We start from the raw sequence: 23,919 nt of genomic DNA on the forward strand, positions 1-23,919 counted from the left end.
ATTTTAAATGTTCTAAGTTATTGAGAATTATATTTTACTGTCCTTTTAAAAGTCTTAGGCAGGTGTAAGACCTGCTTTTATTAGCACATCAGTCATTTGAGAGAAATAGCAGAGGGATTAACAACCAGAGGGCATTGATTTGAAGTAATTGGTACTTAGTTTAGAGGGGATTTGAGGGGAATTTTTTTTCATCCAGAGGGTTCATTTGCTCCCAATTAAACATGCTGTAATGTTTGGTTTCTTCCTGCAAAGCTCAGTCCAAATAATGGAGATTTGTACTCTGATTTGACACGAGAGTCAAACAGTGATTCTTAGTGGTAAGACTGGATTCTGCTCCAACTGTTACAGCACCTTGAACCTCTCTGTTCATTCCACCAATGCTTCAACATCTCGATTTTAAGTGAAGGAAAACTCAACCATCGAAACGACCAACCACGGGGCTAATTTGTTGGTGCAATAATCTTCTTAAATATATTCAACAACCCAGTCTCCACAGCTCTCTGGAGAGAGAATTCCAAAGATTCACAACCCTCTGAAGAAATTCCTCATTTCCATTTTAAATGGGTGGCCCCTTATTTTGAAACTATGCCCCCTAGTTATCGATTCCCCCACGAGAGGGGCAACCTCCTCTCTGCATCTACCCTGTCAAGTCCCCTCAATCTGATGTTTCAATAAGATCAGCTCATTATTAATTCCAATGAGTATAGGCTCAACCTTTAAGACAACCCCTTCATCTTGATCAGCTCAGCCATGATCTTATTAAATGGTGGAGCAGGCTCGAGGGGCTGTACGGCCTAGTCCTGCTATTTCTTGTGTTCTTATGTAACTGTGTCCCACCTGTGACCGAGACTGTAATTTCTATATTGGACTGTTCAGTCACCTAAGAACTTACTTTTAGAGTGGAAGCAAGTCTTCCTCGATTTCGAGGGACTGTCTATGATGATGATATCAGTTCACAATGGACTTTTAACTAGGTTACAACCTTTGAGACTTCTTAACTATATAAACCCTGGCCATTCTCATCAAATCATTAAATTTTTTGCGGCATTATTCCACTGTCTGGAATGGTGGAGTTGGTGCTAACAACCATCGCAACTTCATTCCATGCTGCCATTTGTCCTTTTCATTGTGCTTTCGACTTCGCGATCCCAATTAACCTTGGGCATTTTGCCCCAAGCTCATTGAGGCATGTGCTCAGATCATCGCCACTGAAATTCTTAGCTCTTCATGAGGACACTTTGATACTTGCATTTCACTTGTCTGTTTAATTATAATTATAATGTAAATTATTTCAAGGTTTTTAAAATGTTTTGATTCTCTTTGAAAGTCTTTAGAACCATTTAAATGTTTCAAATCAAATTTGACAGTCTTTTAAATTTTCATAAGGATTAATAAAGTATTTAAAGATCTTGCTTTGAAGGCTTCCGAGCGACTTTCAATGCTGAAGACTGGTATTTAAAGAATAATGGGGGCGTAGCTTATTCAAATGAGCTTTTCGACAGGTCTGTGGGCAGGACTATTTGACGAACGAAGCCAGAGGCTTCGCGCATGCAGCGTTCTTGAGGGGCCTGACGTCATCCACTGCCCAGGAACCTGCCGGTTGAAAACACAATCCTTCAAAGGCACAGGACCTGAATCACATTCGCTGGTCTGTGAACTCCCGCGGGAAGCCTCTGCCTGGAATTTTAGAATTACATAGAAGTGACACCATGGAAGCAGACCGTTCGAGGTACCTGCTCTGTTCCCACATCCCTTTCTTAACCTTTCCGTCAACTAATGACCTAATATATACTTAACCATGCAGTTGATTTATTTTCTGCCTATCAATTATAAAGCTCAGAAGTGATACTATCTTATATTCATCTCATGTTATCAGGCAAGTACTCATTGACATCTCATTGTATAATCAGGAGCATGGGTTCCCAACAAATGGTCAACCATCCCCCTCCTCCCACCATGCACGATACGGCCATGTGGTTACTCTATGCCGATCATGGGAACAGGAGGAGACCATTCAGCCTGTTCCTCCATTCGATGACATCATGGCTGATCTGCGATCTAACTCCATATACCCACCTTTGGTTAACAGTTATCAATCTCCAATTTAAAATCATCGCATCAATTGCTGTTTGCGGAAGAGTTTTCCAAACTTCTACACTTTTAGAAGTGTTTCCTAATTTCGCTCATGAAAGGTCTGTTAAATTTTTAGACTGTGCCCCCTAATCCTAGAATCCCCAACCAGCAGCGATAGGGTAGATAGAGAGAAACTATCTGTTCCCCTTAATACCTTGGAAACTTCGATCAGATCACCCCTTAACCTTTAAATTCTAGGGAATACAACCCTAATTTGTGTAATCTCTCCTCTAACTTAACCCTTGAATTCTAGGTATCATTCTGCACTCCCTCCAAGGCCAATATATCCTCCCTGAGGTGTGGTGCCCAGAACTGCTTACAGCATTCCAGTTGTGGTCTAACCAGGGTCCTGTATAGCTGCAGTATAACTTCTGCCCGCTTGTACTCTAGTCCTTTAGATATAAACACCAGCATCCCATTAGCCTTTTTAATTATTTTCTGTGCCTGTACATGACATTTTAATGCTCCATGGACCAGGATCTTCAAGCCTCTTTGGCCATCCATTGTTTTTAGCTTTTCACCATTTAGAAAGTTCCCTGTTCTATCCTTTTTAGGTCCAAAGTGGATAACCTCACATTTGCATACATTGAAATCCATCTGCCACAGTTTGACCCATTCACTTCATCTGTTGACATAGCTTTGTAATTTTATGCTTCCATCTACACTACCAGCAGAATCCTCAGCACAAGCGTTGCCGTTCGGATTTTCCATTCCCTTGTCTAGAGAAACGGACACAATGGGATAGAAAGTCAACTTGGGCGATGTTGTAAAACAAGCAGAATTGCATTGGTCGTCTAATATTCCAATCCATTTGCTTATAATGGGTGATGTATTTTCTACACATGGCAATAAATTTCCCTATATCCCATCTTTCTCAGTGTAGGAAAACGGCACTGATTGCTCACAGAGCTCGAAATTCAAACTTAAAACAAGCACGATAACATTGCTGTCCTCTACTCCATTCAATGCAATGATTGCAAACGTACCATGTATGTGTGGTGTCCTGATGGTTCTCCCACTGAATAAACCTTTAAAATTTGAAAAGAACTGACATAGCTAATCACTATTGACAGAATTTTGAGAGTAAAATGGAAAATCGGTGGAAATCCTGAAGAAATGTGGAAGATAAGGAAGTTATGATGAACCTTTCTGAAACACTGGTTTGGCCTCAACTGGAGTATTGTGTATAATTCTGGTCATTGCACTTTAGGGAGGATGTGAAGGCCTTTGAGAAAAGATTTATAAGAATGGTTCCAGGTGATGGATTTCAGTTGGATGAATAGACTGGAGAAGCTGGGATTGTTCTCCTTGAAGCAGAGAAAATTGAGAGGAGCACAAGCAAAATATTGCGGATGCTGGAATCTGAAATAAAAAGAAAATTTTGGAAATCTCAGCGGGTCAGGCAGCATCTGTGTAAAGAGAAGCAGAGTTAACTTTCAGGTTGAAGACCCATCGTCAGAACTAGAGAGGAGAGAACTAGACAAGATTGAGAGGAGATTTGATCGAGGTGCTCAAAATCATGAGGTCTCTAGACAGAGCAGATAGAGAGAGAAACTGTTCCCATTGGCGGAAGGGTCGAGAACCAGAGGACACGTTTTAAGATGTTTGGCAAAAGAACCAAAGGCGACATGAGGAAAAACGTTTTTACGCAGCGAGTGGTTAGGATCTGGAATGCACTGCCTGAAATTCCCTGGAATTGTGCCTTCAAAAGGGACTTGCATAAGTACCTGAAGGACTTTTTTTTTTTTATAGGGCTACTGGGTAAAGGCGGGGGATTGGGACTAGCTGAAGTGCTTTTGCAGACAGTCGGCACGGGTTGAATGGCCTCCTTCTGTGCTGCAACCATTCTATGATCCTAATTAAATTAGTAGCATTTTACGATTTGAAGATCATAAAACTGACCAAATTGGGTCTGGTATGTGTGGAACGATGTCACCTGGATGCTTTGTGTTTGCGACACCGTGAATATAGCGAGGGAATTTCCCATCATCATCACAGGCGGTCCCTCGAACGAGGGTGACTTGCTTCCACAAGAGTTCACAGATGTTTCAATGAAGGACCCGATGTTCCAGTCCTGAACTCCAATTGACTGGGGTGGAAAATGCCTGTGCGTGGATTTTTTTAACGTGTGGTGACCGTTGCACACCAACCACCACACGGGCTTGACAGAGCTAGGCCTTTATCCAATGGCAAGGATGACTGGAGACCTGCTCTGCTACACGGATCTAGTGCGCACACATATCGCAGTGTGGGCTGGACCATGTTGCCCCTGGGCCCTCGGCTCTTCTGGGCCCCGTACCCTCATTCGCTGCACCCACGCCATGATCTCCCACCACACCTCTGCACCAAACATTCGCCGAACCTCCGTCACGATCACCCACCAAATCTCAGCCACGATTCCTCATCACTCCTCCGCCCCGATCACTCGTCGCAAGTCTGCCATGACCTTCCCGCTCCTCTGCTGTACCAGTGCCCTGCCGATGCTCCTGCCCACGCTCCAAACGGCGACCTGGGTCCTGATGTCACCCAGTCACCCACCTCGAAACCGTCACACATTTGTGTCAACTCGCACTGGAAGCTGCAGTGGCACGCTCCAGCTCTTTTTATAGCCCCGACCTGCGGAGATGTTCTCTCGCAGGTTGTGGTGGCCCACGAATAGTAAGTAGGTGGCTACCTGGTAGGGTTGGAAGAAGCAGGCAGTGCAGGAATCCTTCAGGAGTGTGATACTCTCAAACCGGTTTTCAGCACTGAAAAGTGAGCCGGTGAGGGTGACGACACCTTGGGGGACATCCATGGCACTGTGGGGAAAATGACTGCACGGGAGATACAGCAAAGTGTAGAAATGCAGTGGTCATAGGGCACTCGATAGGGGGATAGAAAGGTGTTTCTGGAACCACCAATGTGTGTTGCCTCCCTGGTGCCAGGATAAAGGACATCACTGAGAGGGTGCAGAACATTTTTACGGGGGGGCAGGGTGGAAGAGAGGACAGGCAGAAGTCGTGGTCTATGTGGGAACCAATGATATAGGAAGGAAAAGGGTTGAGGGTCCTGCGGTCAGAGTTTCAGGAACAGGGAGGAAATTAAAAAGCAGGACCTCAAAAGGTAGAAAACTCTGGATTACTCCCAGTGCCATGCACTAGTGAGTATGGGAATAGTAGGGTAAAACAGGTTAATGCATGGCTGGAGAAATGGTCCTGGAGGGAGGGCTTCAGATTCCTGCGGCATTGTGTGAATGAAATTGTTTAAGAATGTTTACTATGATTCATGCAACTATGAAATACACAAAAGATAGTAGGGCCTAAATTCAGGGTCTCAAAGAGACCCGTTAAAGTCTGTTTGCGGCGACCATTCCTAAAAATCGAATGGCTGCTGCGTTGGCGTCAACAGGCTACCCCAATCAAAATTCAGGTCGGGGATTTTTTGGCCTGGACCCCATCCCACCCAATTAAAATCAAATACTTACCTTTCCATTTTCAGCTCGATCCAAGCTCCATTGCGCGGTGCCCCCGGCAGGTCTTTCTGCCAGTGCAACCTATAAAGACTGTGTGGCCCTTAAAGGGGAGGGCCCTTAAAGGAGAGGGCCCACTGCCGTGGCAGAAATTTTTTTTGCTGGCCGACTTGCTGATCGGCAATGAGCAGCCTGGCACCCCCTCTTGGGTGCCAGGCCACTAGCCCGGCCAAAACCCTCCCTGGAGGCCCAGTGGCCAAATTCAAAAAATGATCGCATCTCCCCCCTTTAACGGAGGGGAGAGACGTGGTGATGAAAATGGATCTACTCACTGCACCAAGAGTTCCAGCGGTGAGTACCAGTTTAAAAAATCATAGGTGTGGCAGCCTTCTGGTGCACCTGAATTTCGGCCCGTTTGTTTTGCAAAATATAAGCTTCAGCCTTGAAGTTACAGTTGGCATTAAAAATGGGTGGTCTCGTTTTAAATCAATTTGAATCATAACAAAGCACTGTTTTCTGAATTTGGTTACTGAACAGTCAGAGATGAAAGCACTGGGAAAAGCTTGCTCATTATCACACTGCTGGATGCCGCTCATTTTATTTAAGTCTCACAATGAAGGTTACCAAGTTTACAATGTTACAATGTTCAATACATTTTTTCTTTACCGTAACCATTTCTGTGTATTATCTCATTTGCAGAATAAGAGGGGAATAGTTAACATTGTGGGATAGCGTGGCCAGGCAACGCTCAATTATGCCTGCCGTTCACTCTTGAAGCAAAGCGTTCAATTATGAGCTGCTGACATAAGGCTTTTGCAGTGGCAAAATCTCCACGATGCCTCCTCTGTGGTTATGGTGGTGGTGATGCTGGTGCCATGGGTTTCTCGCCAGGCTCCTCTTCCTCCTCCTCCCCCCCCCCCTTTCTCCTGAGGTGGTCCCCATTGGCAATTCCTGTCCCCTCATGATGGCTAAGTTGTGTAGCATGCAACACACCATGATGAACTCAGAGACCTGCTGAACAGCTTGAGCACTCCAATTGTCTGACGATGTTGCGTGTGTCTATACGGCTCTCGTTGTAGCGATGCTCAGCTTCTGTCTGAGGGTTCCTAAGGGGGGGGTACGGGGAGGGTGGTGACATGAGCCAGGTGGCAAGGCCATAACCTTTGTCCCCGAGCATCCAGCCTTGTGGTTGACGCTGGAAAATGCATGAGACACTGCTCTCACGCAAGATGAAAGCATCATGGATGCTCCCTGGATATTGAGCATTGACTGCCTTGATGCGCTGAGTATGGTCACGGACGATCTGTACGTTCATGGAGTGGAATCCCTTTTGGTTTCGGAAAACCTCTGCATTCTGTAAAGGTGCTCGCAGGGCGATTGTGCTTACAGTCAAGGGCACCCTGAACCTTGGGGAAGCCAGCAAATCGTCCAAAACCTATAGCACTCTCAATTTTGGGTCTCCCTGGTCATTGAGAAGCTTATGAAGTCCATTCTGCGTGCATACAGTGCATTAGTCATCTGGTGAATGCAGCAATGTGTAGCATGCTGTAAGATGGAGCATATGTCCCCCACTGATACCTGAAAGGAGCCGGAGGCATAGAAGGCAAGTGCCACAGTCACCTTCAACTCGACGGGCGGTGCAGTCCTGTTGCTGCTGGTGTGCTGTAGGTCTGCCTGTATCTCTGACCACCTCTTTTTGGAAGCGCAGCCTTCTAACGCACTGTGCCTCAGAGAGCTGGAGGTATGTTCCCTGTAATTCGTGAGGGCTAAGGCCTCCTCTCCATACGTATGTGACCTCTTCGATTACATTGCTAATTAATAAGCCGCCTTCCAGCTTGAAGCCATATGGCAATAGCAGCCAGGATTACTGGCTCTCAACCTAGCATGGCCCCCATCTTTTAAAATGTCCTCAAAAATCCTTTATAAAACAAACTAGAAACTCACAAACTTCACAATTCAAAAGTATGCAGTAACGCAGCATTTTTTTCCTAATCCTTTTAATCACTCACAACTGAAGCTTTCTCCTTCGCTTTCAACATGGCACCGTTAGTGCCTGGTGCACCCTGGGTCCATCTGGTTTTTCTGGGCGGGTTCTCGGGCAGACGCTAAATTGGGTGAAATGCTCCTGAGGCGATTTATGGCATCCCAATGGTTAAAATAGCAATGGAGCGGAAAGTTTTAGTGATGCTGCAAAATCATTGCCGAAAGTTCTGCCTGGGCACCAAATCTTGTGTGACTCATTTCACGCCCCTAAAAAATCATTTTTGCGCCCAGCCAAGGTGTTAAATGGGGCGCAAATCAATTGAAATTCCAGCCCAATGTTACTAAGTGCCTCAGTCGATAGCGCCCTCGCCTCTAAGTCAGAAGGTTGTGGGTTCAAATCCAACTCTAGAGACTTGAGAACAAAAAATTAGGCTGACACTCCAGTGCAGTACTGAGGGAGTGCTGCATTGTCGGAGGTGCCATTTTTCAGGTGAGATTTTAAACTGAGGTCCCATCTGCACTTTCAGGTGGATGTAAAAGATTGCAGGGCAATTTTTCGAAGAAGAACAGAGGAGTTATCCCTGGTGTCCTGGCCAAAAATTATCCCTCAATCTGCATTACTAAAACAGATCACCTGGTCATTGTCACATTACTATTTGTGGGAGCTTGCTGTGCGCAAATTGGTGCCACGTTTCCTACATTACAAAATATACTCAATTGGCTGTACAGTGCTTTGGGACGTTCGGTGGTCGTGAAAGGCACTATATAAATGCAAGTCTTTCTTTCTATGCCTCTTATGTTGAAATCACTTTGTGATGCCGGAGGATGACTGACTGGAACCTTGGCAGTTTGTCAATATCTCATCCACATATCTGTTTATTGGAATTGAACCTGGAGAGCAGGGTGCAGAATCACAGCCGGGCCTGACGCTATCTGCAGCGGATCTGCACACATCTGTACTTCCCTGCCAGAGGTGCCCAGAGCTAATCAGAAGCAGAAGCAGAAACCTTAGATAAACCTTCACCATCCTGGGACATGAGTGCCAATTGTAGCACCCCACCATGGCCTGCCTGAGATGATATAACTCAATGTACACCATAAATAGAGCATCGAGCGCTCGAGGTCTGGATGGTTCATTGCTGCACTGGGCGCACTTATTTTCTTCTTGACCCCTTCCAGGGGAGTTTTCTTAAGCATTTATCACTCTATCTATCTATCTATCTCTCTATCTGTCACATGATTTATCTATCTTGCTATCTATCTATCACATGATCTATCTATCACACTATCTATCCATAACTCTGTCTATCCATCCATAACTCTGTCTATCCATCCATAATTCTGTCTGTGTGTTTGTGCGTCTGTCTGTCCGTCTGTGTGTCATCTCTGTCTCTGTCTGTCAATCATAGAATCATAGAGAATCATAGAAATGTACAGCATAGAAGGAGGCTATTTCGGCCCATCCAGCCTAATCCCACTTTCCAGCTCTTGGTCTATAGCCCTGTAGGTTACGACACTTCAAGTGCACATCTGAGCATTTTTAAATGTGGTGAGGGTTTCTGCCTCCACCACCCTTTCAGGCAATGAGTTCCAGACCCTCATCACCCTCTGGGTGAAAACAGTGTTCCTCAAATACCCTCTAAACCTCCTACTAATTACTTTAAACCTATGCTCCCTGGTTGTTGACCCCTCTGCTAAGGGAAATATGTCTTTTCTATCAAATCTATCTCGGCCCCTCATAATTTTTATACACCTCAATCAGGTCTCCCCTCAGCCTCCTCTGTTCCAAAGAAAACAAACACAGCCTATCCAATCTTTTGTCATTGCTAAATTTGTCCAGTCCAGTCAACATCCTCGTAAACTTCCTCTGTACCCTCTCTAGTGCAATCATATATTTCCTGCAATGTGGTGACCAGAGCTGCACGCAGTACTCTAGCTGTGGCCTAACTAGTCTTTTATACAGTTCAAGCATAACCTCCCTGCTCTTGTATTCTATGCCTCGGCTAATAAGAATATAAGAGCATAAGAAATAGGTGTAGGCCATACGCCCCCTCAAACCTGCTCCACCATTCAATACGATCATGGCTGATCCGATCATGGTCTCAGCTCCACTTCCCTGCCCACTCCCCATAACCCCTTATTCCCTTATCTTTTAAGAAACTGTCTATTTCTGTCTTAAATTTATTCAGTGTCCCAGCTTCCACAGCTCTCTGAGGCAGTGAATTCCACAAATCCACAACGCTCTGAGAGAAGAAATTTCTCCTCATCTCAGTTTTAAATGGGCAGCCCCTTATTCTAAGATTATGCCCTCTAGTTCTAGTCTCCCCCATCAGTGGAAACATCCTCTCTGCATCCACCTTGTCAAGCCCCCCTCATAATCTTATACGTTTCGATAAGATCACCTCTCATTCTTCTGAATTCCAATGAGTAGAGGCCCAACCTCCACAACCTTTCCTTATAAGTCAACCCCCTCATCTCCGGAATCAACCTAGTGAACCTTCTCTGAACTGCCTCCAAAGCAAGTATATCCTTTTGTAATTATGGAAACCAAAACTGCACAGGTGTGGCCTCACCACTACCCTATATAACTGTAGCAAGACTTCCCTGCTTTTATACTCCATCCCCTTTGCAATAAAGGCCAAGATCCCATTGGCCTTCCTGATCACTTGCTGTACCTGCATACTAACTTTTTGTGTTTCATGCAAGTATTTCATATGCCTTCTTAACCACCTTATCTACGTGTCGTGCTACCTTCAGGGATCTGTGGACCTGCAGTCCAAGATCCCTTTGTTCCTCTACACTTCTCAGTGTCCTTCTATTTAATGTGTATTCCCTTGCCTTGTTAGCCCTCAGTTAGTAATACCTCACACTTCTTCGGATTGAATTCCATTTGCCACCTGACCAGTTCATTGATATCTTCCTGCAATCTACAGCTTTCTTCTTCATTATCAACCATACAGCCAATGTTTGTATCATCTGCAAACTTCTTAATCAGGTCTAGATCATTGCTATATACCACAAAAAGCAAGGGATCTATTACTGAGCCCTGTGGGGCCACACTCGCAACAGCCTTCCAGTCATAAAAACACCCATCAACCATTACTCTTTGCTTCCTACACTGAGCCAATTTTGGATCCAACTTGCCACTTTGCCTTAGATCCCATGGGGATTTACTTTTGTGACCAGTCTGCCATTTGGGACCTTATCAAAAGCCTTGCTAAAATCCATATATACTACATCAAACGCACTACCCTCAACGACTCTCTTTGTTACCTCCTCAAAATATTCAATCAAGTTAGCCAGACACGACCTTTCCTTAACAAATCCATGCTGACTCTCCTTGATTAATCAGTATCTTTCTAAATGAATATTTATCCTGTCCCTCAGAATATTTTCCAATAATTTTCTCACCGAGGTTAGGCTGACTGGCCTGTAATTACTCGGTCTATCTGTTTCTCCATTTTTAAACAACGTTAGTGGACCTCCAGTCCTCCGTCACCACGCCTGTAACCAGGGAGGGTTGGAAAATGATGGTCAGAGTCTCTGCTATTTCCTCTTTTGCTTCTCTTAACAGCCTGGTTTTACATTTCATTTGGGCATGGGGATTTATCCACTTTCAAAGCTGCTAAACCCCTCAATACTTCCCCGCCCTCACTATGTTTATTTCATCTAATATTTCACACTCCTCCTGCCTGATTGCAATGTCTGCATCGCTACACTTTTGTGAAAATAGTCGCAATGTATTCATTAAGAACCATACCCTCGTCTTCTGCTTCCACACACAGATTACCATTATAGTCTCTAATAGACCCTGCTCTATCTTTAGTTATCCTCTTGCTCTTAATGTATTTATAAAACATCTTTGGGTTTTCCTCAATTTTACTTGCCAATTTTCTTCCATGCTCTCTCTAAGACCGTGCTGGGACCAGGGTCCTGGCGAATCGAATAACTCGGGCTGTAGAGAGGGCTTTAAACTAATTAGTGGCGGGGAGGGTACAAGTGAGCGGAAATTTAAAAAGTCAAAGAATAAGGAGAAGGCAATAGATCAGGGTAGCACTGGGGGAAATGAAAACCAGAGCGGCCAGGAAGGGACAGAATGTATAAACATAAAGGTGAATCAGTAAGTGGGGTGAAAGCAGGAAAAAATAGTAAAAAAACAAATTAAAAAACTCTCTATCTGAATGCACGCAGCATTTGTAACAAGATAGATGAGTTGACGGCACAAATATATACAAATGGGTATGATCTGATAGCCATTACAGAGACGTGGTTGCAAGGTGACCAAGGCTGGGAACTAAATATTCAGGGGTATGTGACAATTTGGAAGGACAGACAGAAAGGAAAAGGAGGTGGGGTAGCTCTGCTAAAAAAGGACAAGATCAGTGTGTTAGTGAGAAACGATATTGGCTCAGAAGATCAAGATGTTGAATCAGTTTGGGTGGAGATAAGGAGATAAGGGGAAAAAGTCACTGGTGGACGTAGTATGTAGGCCCCTAATAGTAGCTACAGTGTTGGATGGAGTATAAATCAAGAAATAATGGAGGCTTGTCAAAAATGAACGGCAATAATCATGGGCGATTTTAACCTTCATGTTGATTGGTCATAGAGTTCATAGAGTATATCTGGGATAGTTTCCTTGAACAGTACGTTGTGGAACCAACCAGGGAGCAAGCTATCTTAGATCTGGTACTGTGTAACGAGACAGGATTAATAATCTATCTCATAGTAAAGGATCCTCTAGGAATGAGTGACCATAGCATGGTTGAATTTCAAATTCAGTTGGAGGATGAGAAAGTTGGATCTCAAACCAATGTCCTAAGCTTAAATAAAGGAGACTACAAAGGTACGAAGGCAGAGTTGGCTAAAGTGGACTGGGAAAATAGATTAAAGAGTGGGACAGTTGATGAGCAGTGGCAGACATTTAAGGAGATATTTCATAACTCACAACAAAAATATACTCCAATGAGAAGACTGTAAGAGAAGGGGTAACCATCCGTGGCTATCTAAGGAAATAAAGGATGGTATCTGATTGAAAACAAGGATAACATACCAATGGCCAAGACTAGTGGGAGGCCAGAGGATTAGGAAACTTTTAAAAGCCAGCAAAGAACGACTAAAAACATAATAAAGAGGGGGAAGATAGATTATGAAAGTAAGCTAGCACAAAATATAAAAACAGATAATGAGAGTTTATACAGGTACATAAAAAGGAAAAGAATAGCTAAAGTAAATGTTGGTCCTTAGAGGATGAGACTGGGGAACAGGGAAATGGCAGAGACTTTGAACAACTATTTTGCATCGGTCTTCATGGTAGAAGACATTAAAAATATCCCAATAGTGGATAATCAAGGGGCTTATCGGGAAGGAGGAATTAAAAACAATCACTATCACTAAAGTAGTACCAGGTAAAATAATGGGACTAAAGGCAGACAAGTCCCCTGGACCTGATGGCTTGCATCTTAGGGTCTTAAAAGAAGTGGCTGCAGAGATAGTGGATGCATTGGTTGTAATCTACCAAAATTTCCTGGATTCTGGGGAGGTCCCAGTGGATTGGAAAACTGCAAATGTAACGCCCGTATTTAAAAAAAGGAGGCAGACAAAAAGCAGGAAACCATAGACCAGTTAGACTAACATCTGTCGTTGGTAAAATGCTGGAGTCCATTATTAAGGAAGCAGTAGCAGGTCATTTGGAAAAGCAGAATTCAATCAAGCAGAGTCAGCATGGTTTTATCAAAGGGAAATCATGTTTGACAAATTTGCTGCCGTTCTTTGAGGATGTAACGAACAGCGTGGATAAGGGGGAGCCAGTGGATGTGGTGTATTTGGATTTCCAGAAGGCATTCGATAAAGTGCCACATAAAAGGTTACTGCACAAGATAAAAGTTCACAGGACTGGGGGTAATATATTAGCATAGAGGATTTGCTAACAGAGAGTCGGGATCAACGGGTTACTTTCCGGTTGGCAAACAGTAACTAATGGGGAGGCACAGGGATTGATGCTTGGGGCCTCAACTATTTACAATCTGTATTAATGGATGAAGGGACCGAGTGTAATGTAGCTGATGATACAAAGATGGGTGGAAAAGCAAATTGTGAGGAGGACACAAAAAATCTGCAAAGGGATATAGACAGGCTAAGTGAGTGGGAAAATATTTGGCAGATGGAGTATAATGTGGGAGAATGTGAGGTTATCCATGTTGACAAAAAAAATAGAAAAGCAACATTATTTAAATGGAGAAAAAGTGTTGCAATACAGAGAGACCTGGGGGTCATTATTCATGAAACACAAAAGGTTAGTATGCAGGTACAGCAAGTGATCAGGAAGGCAAATGGAATGTTAGCTTTATTGCAAGAGGGATGGAGTATAAAAGCAGAGAGGTCCTGCTACAACTATACAGGGCATTGGTGAGGCCACACCTGGAGTACTGCGTACACTTTTGGTCTCCGTATTTAAGGACGGATATACTTGCATTGGAGGCTGTTCAGACAAGGTTCACTGGGTTGATTCCGGAGATGAGGAGATTGAGTAGGTCCTGGCTGGCTTCCCACATGTCTGCAGGGTGCCATTGTCTGCACACATGGTGATCAAGGCACCCCCAGATCACTGAGGATTTCCGTGAAATGGAAGGGCTCCCACTCCCCCAGTGTGCATCTCGTCCGCAACCATAAAAAGATCATCCTGCATATGTGTGACAGATTCCCCGGGAGCTGTTATGACTCTTTAATTCTATGCTGGTCCACCCTTGCTCAGCTCTTCGCTCCTCGAAACACACCTGGCTGGGTGCTTGGAGACAAGGGCTATCCACTGACGATGTGGCTGATGACACACTTGAGGAGGCCCTGAAATGAGTCAATGGAGCGCTATAATGAAAGCCACATATCCATCAGATGTGTCATGAAAGAAGCAATCGGCACACTGAAGATGCGCTTCAGATGCTTTCACAGATCTGGAGGAACCCTTCAGTATGCACTAGCGAGGGTCTCCAGAATCATCATCGTTTGCTGCACGCTGCATAACAGAGTGCAGCAGCATGATTGAAGATGCAGGAGGAGCAAGGTGCAGAGCGCACAACCTCTTTGGAGGAGGAAGAGGAACATGTGGAACATGGAGGAGGAGGAGGAGGAGGAACCTGAAGTGGGCATGGCACCAGCAGCGGCAATCATTGCTGTGAATTGGAGGGCCATTATCGGTTCTTTGCCTCTCCTTTGAGTGAGCATGATGGAATGAGTGTAAGGGATGCAAGGGTTTCACCTGTAGAGGGTGACTGAGGGAATGGCATGACATTGCCAAATGTCGTCCTTCTGTGGCGTTACTTCCTACGATTGCATTAGGATGAGTGGGAGTATCAGTGGTGGTTAGTCAGATGGGGTTGTGACGAGGTGCATGGAGAATGAGATTTGGGTGCACCTTGCAAGGTAGGTTGATGTGAGGAGTGATGTGCAGGAGTAGGCTTGTGAAGGCAGAGTGATGAGGTTGGGTGACAAGCACATCAGGATGTAGTTGAATGTGGCTTTGCACTCGCCTTTCCTGACCTCGAGATCATTAAATCTTTTATGGCACTGTATCCAGGAGCAGCTGACTACACCTCTGCTACAGACCTCCTGGACCATCTCCAGCCATGCCCTCTTGGTCTCAGTGGATGGTCTCTTGTGCCCGTTACCAGGGACCGGGATGTCCCTGTGTGCTCAAACTCCCTGGAGCAGAACATCCAGGGAGGAGTCGGAGAATCTGGGCATTATCTTTTGCCTTTGGGACTCAATGCTTTCCTCAAGGCTGAGTGAAAATCTTCAATGTCTCACCAACCGCACCTCTCCCGAAGTCCTGTGACGCTCCTCCAACAACCTTCAAGTGTGATGTGTGGAAGGCCCCTTTAAATATCTGAGCTCAAGGCACGTGGTTGATGACATCATCAGACTCGCTCCATTTAAGTGGTCGAGGAACCACACGCCTAACTCAATTGATCTAAATCAGTTAGAGACAAAGTGGACAGCGCGTAGCAGAGAGGCTCATGAGGCCGAACCGCTAGGCGGCCCCTCCTGCACACAACTCGACCCAAAGTTAACAATTTCAGCCTGAGATTTAGCATGCCAGTATAGTAAGCAATTGGGAAGGCAAATTTCATTTTGGCCTTTATTGCAAAGGGGCTGGAGTACAAGAGTAAGGAAGTCTTGCTATAATTGTACAAGGCCTTGGTGAGACCACACCTGGAGTTCTGTGCACAGTTTTGGTCTCCTTATCTGAGGAAGGATATAGTGGCCTTGGAGGCAGTGCAACAAAGGTTCACTAGATTGATTCCTGGGATGAGAGAGTTGTCCTATGAGGAGAGATTGCGTAGAATGGGTCTATGCGCTATGGAGCTTATAAGAATGAGAGGTGATCTCATTGAAACATATAGGATTCTGAGGGTGATTGACTGGGTAGATGCTGAGGGTGATTGACAGGGTAGATGCTGAGAGGTTGTTACCTCTGGCCGGAGAGTCCAGAACTAGGAGGCTTAATCTCAGGATCAGGGATCGGCATTTAAGACTGGGGTGCAGAAGAATTTCTTCACTCGGGGGGGTCCAAGGGGTTGTGAATCTTTGAAATTTTCTATCCGAAAGGGCTGTGAATGCTGAGTCATTGAATATATTCAAAGCTGTGATTGATATTTTGGACTCTATGGGACTGAAGGATATGGGGATCGTGCGGGAACTTGGATTGTGATCGAAGATCAGTTATGATCTTATTGAATGGTGAAGTGGGCTCGAGGGCCCGTATAAGCTATGGGCGGGGGGAGCGGAATACCTCAAGTGCTCTTGCAGAGAGCCGGCACGGGCTCGATGGGCTGTAACCATTCTATGACTCTATGATTTTATGGGGTCTATGACCGTGTACTTGCAGCATATGCGACTGTAAGTGCCCTGTAAGTTCCAGGTTACCGCATGTGTTGCACATGCGTGAAAACATGAAACTTGCGATCTGTCAAGTTTTAGCTTAACAAATCCCCCACATCTCTAGGAAATGGACATTCGCTGGTGGAAAGTTGGGCTACTTGTCCAGTGAATGTCCTTGAAACTCTTACACCTAATAAAAGCAGATGTAAGGCCTGCTTTTACCAGTATAAGGGTTTAATAAATATTAAAATAAAAATGTTAAAAATCATTTTAACATACATAAACCTATAAAATATGTTTAGGTTATTTTCAGTGCTTTGAAAAATGTTAACTTATTTTGAAAAAAATTATGTTTTTGTCTCAAATATTTCATTCAATTATATTTTAAACATATTATTTTTATTTTGGTGTTGTGTGCATGTATTTTTTAGGGGATTCCTGTTAACCTTATGGCGATTCCATACATAAATGCAATCCCCCATATGCATAATGGTAATCCCCTTTCTGATTGGTTGGGCAGCAAACCACATGTGCCACTGAGAGACATGATCCTTTACACAGGTCTACGTGCAGAGGCCCAGGGGCGCGAGTCTTTATATTTGTGTCAGCTGTGGCTCAGTGGGTAGCATACTTGCCTCTGCATCAGAAGATTGTGGATTCAAGTCCCACTCCAGGAATGTGAGCACATTAGGCTGACAGTGCTGAGGGAGTTCTGCACCTTTGGAGGTGCCGTCTTTCAGATGAGACATTAAACTGAGGACCCGCCTGCTCTTTCAGGTGGATGTAAAAGTTTCCATGGCACTATAACCTGCTCACCGATGCCCAGTTTGGGTTCCGTTTGGCCTCAGACCTTATTACATCCTTGGTCCAAACATGGGCAAAAGAGCTGAATTCCAGAGGTGAGGTGAGAGTGACTGCCGTCGACATCAAGGCAGCATTTGACTGAGTGTGACACCAAGGAGCCCGAGTAAAACTGAAGTCAGTGAAAATCAGGGGGAAAACTCTCCATTGGAGGTCAAGCATTATGGCCCCAGGTCATCGCTGCAGGAGTTCCTCAGGGTAGTGTCCAAGGCCCAACCATCTTCAGCTGCTTCATCAATGATCTTCCCTCCATCATAATGTCAGAAGTGGGGATGTTCGCTGATGTCTGAACAATGGTCAGTTCCAATCACAACTTCCCAGATAATGGAGCAGTCCGTGTCGCATACAGCAAGACCTGGACAACATTCAGGCTTGGGCTGGTAAGTGGCAAGTAACATTCACACCACACAAGTGCCAGGCAATGACTATCTCTAACAAGTGAGAGTCTAACCACTGCCCCATACCATTCAATGGCATTACCATCGCTGAATCCCCCACCATCAACATCCTGGGGGTCACCATTGACCAGAACCATAACTGGACCAGCCACATGAATACTGTGACAACAAGAGCAGGTCAGAGGCTGGGTATTCTGCAGTGAGTGTCTCACCACCTGACTCCCCAAAGCCTTTCCACCATCTACTAGGCACAAGTCAGGAGCGTGATGGAATACTCTCCACTTGCCAGGATGAGTGCAGCTCCAATAACACTCAAGAAGCTCGACACCATCCAGGGAAAAAAACCCGTTTGATTGGCACCCCGTCCACCACCTTCAACATTCACCTCCTCCAACATTCACTCCCTCCACCACTGGCGCACCGTGGCTGCAGGGTGTACCATCTACAAGATGCACTGCAGCAACTCACCAAGGCTTCTTCGGCAGCACCTCCCAAACCCGCGACCTCTAGCACCTAGAAGGACAAGGGCAGCAGATGCATGGGAACACCACCACCTCCACGTTCCCCTCCAAGTCTCACACCATCCTGACTTGGAAGTAGATCGCGGTTCAAGAAGGTGGCTCACCACCACCACCAAGGGCAATTGGGGATGGGCAATAAATGCTGGCCTTGCCAGCGACACGCACATCACAGAAACGAATTTTAAAATTTTTTCGAAGAAGAGCAGGGGAGTTATCCCCAGTATCCTGACCAATATTTATCCTCAATCAACATAACAAAAACAGATTATCAGACCATTATCACATTGCTATTTGTGGGAGCTTGCTGTGCAAAAATTGGCTGTCACGTTTCCTACATTACAACAGTGACTACACTCCAAAAGTACTTAATTGGCTGTAAAGTGCTTTAAGACGTCTGGTGGTTCTGGAAGGCGCTATATAAATCCAAGTCTTTTTAGATCCAGGAGGACCAGGTATTTTCGTAGTTATATTACAGTTATAATACCCGTGGGAAGCCACCGACCGCAAATGCAGGAAATTATTTTTTAAAAATCATTAAACTTTTTAAAAAACTTTTAAAATTAGATTAGGTTTTTTTGGATAATTTAAAAATGTTTAAATTTATTTTTCCAAAAAATTATTTTTTGTTTCAAATGTTTAATTACATTGTATTTTAATTAATTTTGATGATATAATGATCTATTTTGATTAATATTGTGTGAAGTTTGTGTTTTTTAGGGGATTTCTATTAAACGTGGGGCTTGGGCTGTGACCTTCTGGCTCTTGCAGGAGCGGCTGAGCCGGGCAGACACAACCACAACTTGCATTGCATTGCAGTGCGGGCAGGCACAGCAGGAGGGGCGAAGGAGCGGTAAGAGTCTGTAGGGGGAAGTGACCGGGGCCCAGGAGAGGCGTGAGTTTGGGGCTTAGACGAGGCGAGGGCCCAGGGGTAGCACGGGCCCAGCCCACACTGCGATATGTGCGCGCACTAGGTCCGTGCAGCAGAGCAGGTCTCCAGTTGTCTTGGGTAACCCTTGCCACTGACCAAGACCTAGCTCTGTTAAGCCTGTGTGGTGGCTGGTGTGCAACGGCCACCCCATGTTAAAAAAATCCACACGCAGGCATCTGCCACCCTTCAGGATGTAGCTCAGGACCTGGAATATTAGGTCCTTCATTGAAACACCTGTGAACTCATCCCTTTTTGGCGTGGAAGCAAGTCATCCTCGTTTCGAGGGATCGCCTATGATGTTGATTAAGCGTATCGGGATTCCTTACGTAAATGGACTTCCCTTAAGCATAATGGCGATCTACCTTTCTCATTGTTTAGGCTGGCCCACGCGATTCCAGGGGCACTTGTGAACTGTGTGCATCCCGGGATATGTGAGCCTTTTATGCAGGTGTACGCCTGGAGGCCTAGGAGAGCCAGAGTTCGAAGGTAGGGAGGCGTCAGATAGGTGCATACCTTTCTCATGGTTCTGAGGCATTTACCTGCGGGAAGCTTCCGACCACAAATTCAGGCCATCTCATTGATTTTTGAATTTTAAAGGCTTATTTGGTGGGAGAACCTTCAGAATATCACACATGTGGTACGTTACAATCATTGCATTGAATGCACTTCAGAACTGCAGTATTTTTGTGCCTGTCTTAAATTTGAATTTCAAACTGTGTGAGCAATCCGTGCTGTATTTCCTACACTGAGAAATACGGGGCACAGGACAGTTTGTTGCAATGTATAGAAAATCCGCCGACCATTATCAACGAATGGAATGGAATATCTGAAGGGGCCTATTATGGGCGGCCAATGCAATTCCATGTGTTTTACACAAGCATGCAAGTCGATTTTCTATCCCACGGTATCCATTTCTCCAAACAAGGGAACTGAAAGTCTGATCATTGTCTCTCCAGGGGATCGGTGTAGAGTGACCAACTGTTGGGCTTTCCGCATGGCCACACTGGGCATGGTTGGGTGGGGTGGGGGATGTCCATTTGTTGGGAATCTGTTCTTGTGATTATATAATGACATTAAAATGTGTGCTTTCATGGTAACATAAAATGAGGTGAATATAAGATATTGCCACATTTGGGCTTTATATTTGATAGACAGAAAATAAATCAACAGCATTGGTAAGAATAGTCCTGAAATTCCGGTTGGAGGCTTCTTTCGAATGAACTAGATCGACTAGGCTTATATTCACTGGAACTTAGAAGAATGAGAGCGGATCTCCTAAGAAACATATAAAATTCTGACGGGATTGGACAGGTTAGATGCAGGAAGAATGTTCCCGATGTTGGGGAGTTCCAGAACCAGGGGTCACAGTCTAAGGATAAGGAGTAAGCCGTATAGGACCGAGATGAGGAGAAACTTTTTCACCCAGAGAATTGTGAACCTGTGGAATTCTCTACCACAGAAAGTTGTTGAGGCCAGATCGTTGGATATATTCAAAAGGGAGTTAGATGTGGCCCTTACGGTGAAAGGGATCAAGGGGTATGGAGAGAAGGCAGGAGTGGGGTACTGAAGTTGCATGGTCAGCCATGATCTTATTGAAGGGCTGAATGGCCTACTCCTGCACCTATTTTCTATGTTTCTATGTTTCTATGAACACCTCCGACCAGAGAATGTTTACGAATTTACCTGGTGATCCCAGAGGCGCCTAGGATTCCGGAATGAGGAGGCCTTCTCTTCCCACGTTGCGAAGTGCGCTCCTGTCCTCGAGGTTCGGACGCAGAAGGTGCACAACAACTCAGGTACAGTATTCCAAAGCTTTCTCATTAATAACAATGAGAACTCTGGATCTATGACACACTAAACACCATAATAAAAAATAAAAAACCCACCTCACATAATTAAAATTAATTGAAATTGAAGTTAATAAATGTCTTAGAACAAAAATATATTTTTCCAATATTAAAACAGGTTTTTTAATTATGGTTTAAAATAAACTTACCATAGTGGGCAGGGTTTTTAACAATAAAATGTGTTTTTTAAATTTTATTTTATTATGTTTCTGTATGCTTTAAAACTCTTGTGCCTGATAAAAGTAGGTGCTGGGCAAGATATGGGCAAATACCGCAATTTTACCCATGCGAATGTCCTGGCTGCTGAGATATGGAGGATCTGCCAAGTTGGAGCTTGACAGATCTTAAAAGCCGGTTTTCAGCGCGTGCGCATTGTGCACTGAAAACCAGCCTATGTGATGCTTTCCCAGGTCCGCACACACTCCGTACGGACCTGGGGAGGCCATGATTTCTCGGCCTATATATTAGATCATTGGTTGAAGGAAAGGTGAGCAAAGGGATGTGGGAAAAGGGCAGGTTCCTCGAACAGACTGTTTCTATGATGCAATTTCAGTGTCATTCTTGTATTTCGGAATAATGGACATCTATTGAGAAACGAGGAGATCACAAATATCTGGTGAGATCTTCATTCATTGAGCACTTGCCTCCCACAGGGTTAATTTGGTCCCAATCGAACATGCTGTGACTTTTATTTACTTCCTGCAGAACCTCACTCCAAATAACAGAGACGAGTACCTGGATTACCATTGAGGGATATAATTGTATGTCGATAGAGATACAACATCTGCTCCAACTCGTTCTTTCTTTCCTTCTATCAATGCTTCAACATTTAGATTGTAAGTGAAGGAAAACTCAAATTCATCAAAACGACCAACTGTGGACCAGATTTGTTGGTCTTGCATGTTCTTAATGAAGGAATTATTCATTACACAATGCACGTGTTATTGATTACCCAATAGGAACACAGAGACAGTGGTGGGCCATACAGCTCCTCCTACCTGCTCCTCCATTTAATTAGATCACGGCTGATCCATACAACTGCTCCATTTAACCCACCTGAGCTCCGCCTTGACAGAAATCTATTGCTCTCAGTCTTGAAAGCTCCAATTACCTCCCACCATCCGCAGCCTTTTCTGGAAGAGAATTCCAGATTTCCACTACACTTTGTGTTAAACCGTGCTTCCTGATCTCACTCCTGAACGGCCGAGCTCTGATATTATATTATGATTATGGCCCCTTCTTCTCGATTTCCCCCCACCAGAGGAAATAGTAACCCCATATCTACCCAATCGAACCCTTTTAATGGTTACAACACCTCGATCAGTTGACTCCTTGGTCTTCCATACTCAAGGGAATACAAGCCAAGTTCATGTAACCGGGCCTCTTAATTTAAATCTTTAAAACAAGCTCACCTGAGATCTGTGCATGATGCAGAGCCACACCTGAGAAACTCACGCCAGACATGTGATATTTGAATAGCAGCTCACATTAGTCGATACCCATCAATATAATCCATCAATCAATATTACACAATGCAATGGTTTCTTTGAGACTTTACATGAGTATTAAATTATGGGAAAGATAAACTTCTGATATAAGTGCAACTGGTGGCATTCCTTAAAACCTGCTTCTTTGACTAAGTGTTTGACCACCTCTCCTAATATCTCCTTATATAACTCAGTGTCAAATGTTGTGTGTTAATCGCTTCTGTAAAGCACCTAGCGATGTTTTACTATGTTAAAGGCGCTATATAAATGCAAGTTGTTAACTGGTTGCTCATTGCCGCTCAATATCAGGACAACCAGGGATGGGTGATAGGTGAACTAAATAAAAGAGAGAGGTTAGCATCCTGCATTTACAAAATGGAAAACATGCCTCCAAGCTGTTTCAAACTGTAGTCAACAAGTTGACTGTTTGCCTCATGTTGTACGGTATTTCCACTGTCACTATTAATGTCACAGTAATTTGATATTGATCCATTGATCAATAAATCTATGGAAACACCAGCTTCATTGGCCCTGAAATTCCGGTCGGAGGCTTCCTTCGGACGAACGCCTCTGACCCGAAATTTCTTTACGAAAGTACCTGGAGGTCCCGGAGTTACCTTCGATTGTGGTCGGAGGCCTTCTTTCCCCACGCATCGCAATGCATCCCGTCTTCGAGGTTCGGACGGAGAAGCTGGAATCACATGGACCTGGACAACCAATTACAGTCCAGTATTCTCATTGATAGTAAAGGGACCTCTGTATCTCCGAGTTCTCATTACTATCAATGAGAATAACCCCTAAAACACTCAAACACAACATAATAAATAAAAAAAAACTAACAATTTTAAAATTAATTGAATGTTTTAGAAAAAAAATATTTTTTGGATTTTTTTTAATGGGGTTTAAAATAAACTTACCTTAATGGACAGGGTTTTTACTAGGCGTAAAAGCTTTAAGGACATTCGCTGGGCAAGAGATGGGCAAATAGCCCAATATCTCCCGCACGGATGTCCTTGCTGTGGGGTTGCGGATAATCTGTCAAGCAAAAACTTGATAGATCTGAAAAGCCGTTTTTTGGCGTATGCGGGATTTTACTCTGGGGCCGGGATTTTATACATTGATGAGATACAGACTATGGGAACAGGAACAATGTGCATTGACTCACAGTTCCTATAGTTCTCATTGTGATACGCCGGGCAACTTACTAACTTGAGGGAAATGATAACTCGATCGGAGTAAATCAAAGACTTCACTAATTTCGCGGCCTCTTCCTGACTGTCAGCGTGTCTCTCTATACACACTGCTGTGCACATATCGTCCAGATGGATTTATTAAGCAACATATGTGCACGGCAAGCCTGTTTCCACTTTCCTGAAAGGCATATGCTCGCAGTTCTGAGATCATCCTTGTAAATCTTCTCTGCACCCTCTCCAGTGCCC

General features: G+C 44.4%; 1 pseudogene; it reads right to left on the minus strand.

Moving 5' to 3' along the window:
* The window catches only part of LOC139255063 (guanylate-binding protein 1-like), a 128,349-nt pseudogene extending 105,178 nt beyond the window's left edge, over positions 1 to 23,171 (minus strand).
* Positions 23,172 to 23,919: the final 748 nt, after the last annotated feature.

Source organism: Pristiophorus japonicus, unplaced genomic scaffold, assembly GCF_044704955.1.
Source record: "Pristiophorus japonicus isolate sPriJap1 unplaced genomic scaffold, sPriJap1.hap1 HAP1_SCAFFOLD_584, whole genome shotgun sequence".
NCBI lineage: Eukaryota > Metazoa > Chordata > Chondrichthyes > Pristiophoridae > Pristiophorus > Pristiophorus japonicus.